Below are 7836 nucleotides of genomic sequence, written 5' to 3' on the forward strand. Positions count from 1 at the left end.
TCAGATACCAGTATAATCCAGGTGAGGGTCACATGATAGTTTTTTAAGAATATTCCTAAGTACTGAAAGAGGACTAAAGATTTATTTTTGGTGTATGGAGAAGATAGGGAACTGGTTGTAAAGGGTTACACTGATACTATTTTCTGAACCTAATTTTTGGACAGACAAGGATGATTACGAGTTTATGTCTGGTTTGTGTTTTGTCTAAATATAATTGATATTAGCATGAATAGTTCATAGCAAGAACATTGATGATTCTATGGAAGCCAAATATATTGATGTTTTCGAAACAACTAAGGAGACTGTTTAGGCATGTCCTTAAGCGATATCACCTTATTAATGAGATTAATGATTGATGAGTGGCATTTTATACCACTTAGAACGTCTTAAAATGGCTTAAATTGGTGTCTTGAAATCAAGTATTTTGTGTATTTGATGCGTTTTTCTAGTGTTTATGCATTTCAGGGTATTAGTTGCATTTCGGGGGAGGAATCATCAAGAATAAGCCTTGGCATGTGTTCACCATTGCGAGAGGAAAGGAACGGGCAGATTACGGAGAAGAAATGGAGCAAACTTGGATTTTTTCCAGTGGAGGCCTGCGCGCCCGCGCAGCTATGCTTAGCGGCCGCGCAGGGTCGGGAATTTTGCTGAATTATTTTAGACTTCTACTTCTGTTTGGCTTCCAACTTCTATGTAATCTGAGTTTTATGGGACTATTATATAAGTAGATTTGAGACGTTTTCACAGGGAAAAAAAAAGAAGAAGAAGATTGTGTTTTACGCAAGAAGCGAAGGAGATAAGGAAGAAGACCGATTTAGCACACCGCAACGAAGAGGAAGCATATTTTCTTGTGATTCTTGTTTCGTTGTAACGTTGGATGCTAGTTTTCTTGCTTTGACTTATTTACTCTTGTGACGTACTCTGTTTTAATATAATTAGTTTAGTTATTATTTTCTTGTGTTTATTTATCATGATTTCATATGAACCCATGATGGCGATAAGTTCTATTATGGGCTAATCGTGATCATGGGGTTGCAACGGATTTATTATGGAATTCTTTAGTTAATTGTTTAATACTTTAGTGTGTGATGATTGCTTGATATCTAGTATTGGTTGTGCGTATTCATCTTATGTGTGTCGCGAACATATAAGATAGGGTGTTAATCTATTGTGAAGCGACGGTGGATCTTGAGATTTAGAACTTGCCATGCTAGCATAGGTTCATGTACGTTGTGCATGATTAGTGGGTAACTCTAACAGTTTTATTTGCCCTATGTAATCAAAAAGGAATAACTTGTGCTTAAATAGTTGTGTTGTCAATTTCTGTAGACATATAGGAACTCAACATAATTGATGACTATTCAACTTCTATCTTAATTGTGGATGCTTGGTAGAATGGTATTAGTACTATGAAAGTTGGCTTTTATCAGTTTCGTGTTATTCGATTAATATCATCACTGTCACATGCTAAAGGTAATAACAATGGCTATAGAAGGAAGTAATAATGAAGTTGTGATCTCATGAGTGTTTTATTATTGATAAATTGAAGTGTTAGTTAAGTGGTTAATTAAGTAGTTAATTATAGTTAATATTTAATCAACAACTTTAAGTGTTATTATCTTAACATTGAGAAGTAATCATACATTGGTGAGTGAGTTTAATTAGACAATAATTTAGTCTGAGTCTCTGAGGGAACGAACTAGAAAATATTCTATATTACTTGCGAACGCGTATACTTGCGTGAATATTAGCGCGTGTTTTCGCCCTAACAAGTTTTTGGCGCCGCTGCCGGGGACTCGGCGTATTTGTTTAGTTTATGTACTTACCATCATTGGTCATTAGGACTCAGTGATTAGGACGTAGTAGTTACTTATTTTTTCTGGTTGTGTTTCAGGTACTTTAGCAAGCGTTTATGCAAACTCATTTTCGTGCTCGCAAGAGGACTTTAGATACAGCTGAGGAGACAGACGAAGTTCTTGATATTCCGGAGAAGTTAGATTTTGAGGATTCGGATTCAGGAACTGAGCAGAAAGAACCAGTAAACATGGGAGATCGTATTGTTCAAGCTGATCCAGCTCTTATGGATTTTTCTCGGCCTAAAATTGATGACATTCAGTCAAGCATCCTTCATCCGGCTATTCAAGCTAACACCTTTGAAATCAAGCCGGGCACTATTCAGATGGTGCAGAATTCTGTTTCTTTTGGAGGAGCGGCAACTGAAGACCCCAACATGCACATAAGGAATTTTATCGAGATCTGCAGCACTTTTAAGTATAATGGCGTGACTGATGAGGCTATCAAGTTGAGGTTTTTCCTATTCTCACTAAGGGACAAGGCTAAAGACTGGTTACATTCTGAACCAGCTGGGTCCATCACTACGTGGCAAGATCTTGCGCAAAAGTTTCTGGTGAAGTTTTATCCGATGGCAAAGACTGCTGCTATGAGGAGTGCTCTTACTCAGTTTGCGCAGCAACCTACAGAATCTATGTGCGAGGCTTGGGAACGCTACAAGGAAATGTTGAGAAAATGCCCACATCATGGAATGCCGGATTGGATGGTGATCACTGGTTTCTATAATGGTTTGGGGGCCCAATCTCGGCCCATGCTCGATGCAGCAGCTGGAGGCGCCTTATGGGCTAAAAGCTATACTGAGGCGTATAATCTTATCGAGACGATGGCTGCAAATGAGCATCAAAACCCAACTCAGAGGATGACGTCAGGCAAGGTAGCAGGTATTCTGGAAGTTGATGCAGCCACCGCTATTGCAGCCCAGCTCCAAGCGCTATCAATGAAGGTTTATTCTCTGGCTACGTATGGAGTTAATCAAATAGCTATGGTTTGTGAGCTTTGTGCAGGTTCTCATGCTACGGATCAGTGTTCTCTTGTAAACGAATCTGTTTAGTATGTGAATAATTATCAGCGACAACAGCAGCCTGTGCCAGCGACCTATCATCCTAACAACAGAAATCATCCAAATTTCAGCTGGGGGAATAATCAGAATGCTATTCAGCCACCATATCAGCAAGGAGTGAGTAAACAGTTTAACCCACCTGGATTCCAGCAACCACAGCAGTATGCTACAAGGCAATCATATCCTCAACAGGGAAGTGCAGCTGCACCTACTAGTGCTGATTTTGAGGAACTTAAGCTGTTGTGCAAGAGTCAGGCGGTTTTTATCAAGACCTTGGAAAATCAAATTGGTCAATTAGCCAATGCAGTGCTCAATCGTCAACCTGGCACTCTTCCCAGTGACACGGAAGTACCAGGCAGGAAGGAAGCTAAAGAGCAAGTCAAGGCTATTACCTTAAGGTCTGGAAAAGTAGCTGATGCTGAAAAGGCAAAAGAAGTAGAAGCTGAAATTAGAGGTGAAGAATCTAAGCAAAAGGAGAAAGCGGCGGAACCAAGGAAGACTACTGTTGAACATACTCTGCCTGAGGCTAATACAGGGGAGAAACAGCTCTATCCTCCACCACCTTTTCCTAAGAGATTGCAGCAACAAAAGCTGGATAGACAGTTTGGGAAGTTTCAGGAGGCACTACTAGAAAAACGTCAATAGACATCGGCTAAAAACCGATGTCTATGAATGCAAAAATCCGATGTCTTCGTGGGTGATGTTAAAGACACCCCATTTAATATCGGTTTTAAACTGATGTTAAATACAGCCTATAACATCAGTTCTTTATTTAAAACCGATTTCTATATCTTGATATTAAATTTCTCATGCATATCTAATCTTCATATATCATCATAATATGGTATTTTTATCAATTTAAATATATGTGAGCTAAGCAAAATCTTTCAATTTAACCAATAAACTGATGTTACTAGTACCAGTAACAACAGTTTTCATCAAAAACCGATGTTAACAATACCTTTGACATCGGTTCTTAATTGGTAACCGATGTCTATTTGTAACAAACTGATGTCTATAATACTTAATAACATCAGTTTTTTGTTTTAAGAATTTTTTTGTTGTAGTATTTAACATCGGTTTTTACTGATGTCAATGGTCCACTAGAACTGATATATTAAGTTTTGACAAACATCATTTCCCATTGTAATGATGTTTGTACCTATTTTATTAATACAGATTTTAAAAATATAGATTCCAAAAACCAATGAACTACCAAAACCAATTGCTGCATAATATCAGTTATCTATAAATCTAACAACCAATATTCAAACATCTGGTACAACAGATTCATCTAATCCAAATATCAAGTACTACACATATCCCTCCATATATTCTACTATTGTCTATACAAATAATTTAACTTGGTACCGACAGTAGCATGTAAAATATCATTTGAGGAACGCCATTATTCTTCTGCATCTTCCCACTCCTTAGTAAAGCTCCTGTAGCTTCTGGTCCCGTACTATGATAATAAGTTTTTGATAGACCTGAGAGGATTAATTTTGTTGTAGAATACTTCAAGCTATTAAAACAGCTGTAACAAATAACTATCCTAAAACAACATAAACAAAGAAAAATACCAAAAAAGCATGACATTCACCTGCCACTTTACTCTCTCAAGACTAGTTGCTAGTTGACGCCTATGATTGTTTACCGACACAAGTAGCCTATGGGCAGGATTACGGGTTTCTTGAGCACGACTTTGCTCGAGCAATAAAACTCAAAACACTGATTCCATCCTATAACAAAAATCAACCACTTTAAGTCATAACATAAGTAACAACTTAAACATCTTCTCTTATAATGTATAAGATAACACTCATACTCAATATACAGAGCAAATAAATCAAAAACAAGTTTTAAAATTACCATTTCAAGGACTTCTATTATATTGTATGCCCTGTCAGAGATCACAATAAGATCTTCAATAACCGGGACTACCACTTCTTCATACTTGCAGGCGAGAAGAAGAGCTGTAATCCCAACCAGTTGGAGCTTTTTCCGAACCAGGTTGAATGGCCAAAAACCTGTCAATCAGATTCACTATAAGATACAGGGTCTCCTGCATCGCCATAAATTTATAGGGTCTCCTGAATCAGATAGGATACGGGTCGAGATTTAGTATCATGCAATTGTAAAGAATGAAAGGTACAAGGTTTTAGCATCTGTAAGTGAATGTTCAACAAGTTTAGATCAAATGATGCATTAATAAGAGCCGAAAGACAATTACAAGTAATGATTAAGAGAAGATGGTTGCACCATTTTATGATTAATATAATAATCTTTCCAAGTTGCAAGTAATGATATATTTATCCAGTCACAACCAATATAGCCGTCCATATCTATGGAGCTTGTCTTATTGTAATATAAGGAAACAAAACATTCAATGATACATAGAACATAATAATCAATTAAAAGGTAGCAATACAATCACAAGGAACTACTCTGGGGATATTTTAAAAGAATAATTAAGTGGACGGAAAAAAGTTACTAACAGTTATACTTTGTCCATCCAATGGCCTGGTTTTCAAGATCATAAAGAACTACCCAAGCTCCACGTTATCCAGAACATTGTTTCCGAGGTTAAAACATATAATACTTATCGAACATAAAACAAACAGAATAGTGACTAGGTATTTTAGATTACTCAAACCATCACAAATACAAATTTATTCTCGTAATAATCGTGATCAAGTATCCAAATGTAAGATTAATATGTTATACCTCCTAAAATAGTAAGGTTCTTCTTATCACTGGTCCCCATACCACTGTCCTGCCAACCAAGACAGAATAGATTTTCCTGCAAAATTCCATCATCTTAGTAACATAAGATAAGTTTGAGATATGATGGAACTTAAAAATGACAATGATTTTCTTGATGAAGAGAAAATCAAATAGAATAGCAATATAGTTTAAAACACTGATGCAAAATGAAAGTAAATTACAATAAAATCTTGTATAGCTTCTGATAGGAACCAGCAGCATACCCGAGGATATTACCAACAGCCATAAAAAATGAAAAGAATGTGTTGGACCTACTCATGAGATTTGTATCTCTGGCATATAAGTCTGCAAGAAAGGCCGGCCATGGACCCTGCAATATGTTGTTAGCAACATCCAGTACCCAAAACCTGACGATAAACACTGCAATGGCACGTGGCTTCAACTTACTTGTCAGGTCATTACCAGCTGCATATCCAATATCGGCTGCAAAACCAATCAATACAATAGCAATGGCAACACAACACGCACCAAATAATATATTATTTCAACTCAATTTGTCAACACTGAGGAAACCCAGATAGACAGCTTATTCACATATAATATACTATTTCAAAGGCATGAATACTGAATACTTTGTTGAGTGCTGATGTGAGAAAATCAACTAAATCTGAACATTTACCAATTCTTTTATAAACATGCACTAGGCTGCAAGTGCCCCCAACAAAAAAATTATTGACTACTTGGCTTTACCAAGGAGAAGCTGTTTTATATAACGTTTGTTGCTAGCATAGGGTCCAAAATAATTACACGAGACTCATCAGTAAATTATTAACAAAAAACTTGAACCGGTCCAATATTAAAAAAGATATATTTTCCCCCTAACGATATTTTTTGCTTTACTTATCCCTGAGGAAACAGAACAAAGATAATTATATGATTGAAAGCCAACAAAATGATTGCTAAAAAGAGGAGCATATTTCTGAAATTAAGGCTTGTTATATTATTTCTTCACCACCCAAACAAAGTAATTAAACAGACTGATAATAAGCCTATTGCAGAAATGTAACGCAAAAACATACACAACCAATTGTTATTGTCACACCCCCAACTTAAATAGCGAAATAAATATAGCTATTACATATTTTTAATGAAGAATACACAACCAAAATCCAAGATCTTACAGTTTAGGGTTTGGAACAGCCCAACACTACAAACTATTACATCTGATTATAAATACCGAGTCCTCACACAACTATTATTACTTATTCTACCTGAGCTCGAACATAAGCATCAGCATCACAGGTCTTACGGGCAGTCTGCTTGAATCTAACCATAGCTGCTAGCTGTAATATAAGGGTAAAGCAAGAAGTGAGCCAAAAGCTCAACAAGTGCTAATAGGAATGACAATGGAAAGACATAATCAATGATAACGAGAGATAAAACTTATGTGAGTTGGCATCATTTTGCTTGCATCAAAACAAATTTTAAAAATCATTCTTAATCAAAATCATTTTATGACGCTACGGATTACAGCCGGTGATCAGCCGCGAAGTAATCCCGAACCTCGCTGGGTTCTAAAACATTATTGGGAATCCCTAGGCAACTTTTAAGCCTAATATAAGTGTGGAAAAGACTCGCGTCTCAGTCCAGATCCACCATTCAAAGAAAACATTTATCCCCCTTTGGGACTGAAAAATCCACATTTTAATCATTTTAAAAACTGATGCCGATTTATGACAAAATCTCTTTCGACTGTAATCATTTTTATCAAGGGATTATAGATCAACTTGAAACACTGGAAATATGACACTAAATCTCAGGGCCATGATCCACTAGACTTTACTATATTAGGGTAATTGAGAGGTTTCCATAAACAAGAACTTTGACAAGGAAATTGAGCAAGGCTATTGGATAATATGAAAGAGTAATGCCAAACTAGGCTTAAAGCAATGGTTGTAGACAAGGTATAGGTATTAGGACATCAAGAAGATAAGCATCACTGGTTCCAATAGGATAGAGGTGTTAAAATATAAAGAAAGTGATCATCAGCTCAAGATATAACAGGGTATCAAGCTTTTAGAGTAAGGAGAGGGTTATCAAACAATCATGAATGAATTTAAGAAATGATTGGCTTTTAGGTATCAAGATAAAGTTTCTATCGAGGTTATTTCAAGAGTTGAATCAAAGCATCAGGGTGC

At 36.5% G+C, this 7836-nt stretch overlaps 1 non-coding gene across 1 annotated transcript; it reads right to left on the minus strand.

The window, feature by feature from the left end:
• Window positions 1-2437: 2437 nt before the first annotated feature.
• LOC141675439 (small nucleolar RNA R71) lies at window positions 2438-2544 on the minus strand. The gene has a single exon (XR_012556092.1). It is a non-coding gene; the product is annotated as a small nucleolar RNA R71 (small nucleolar RNA).
• Window positions 2545-7836: the final 5292 nt, after the last annotated feature.

Source organism: Apium graveolens, chromosome 7 (genome assembly GCF_009905375.1).
Source record: "Apium graveolens cultivar Ventura chromosome 7, ASM990537v1, whole genome shotgun sequence".
Lineage (NCBI taxonomy): Eukaryota > Viridiplantae > Streptophyta > Magnoliopsida > Apiales > Apiaceae > Apium > Apium graveolens.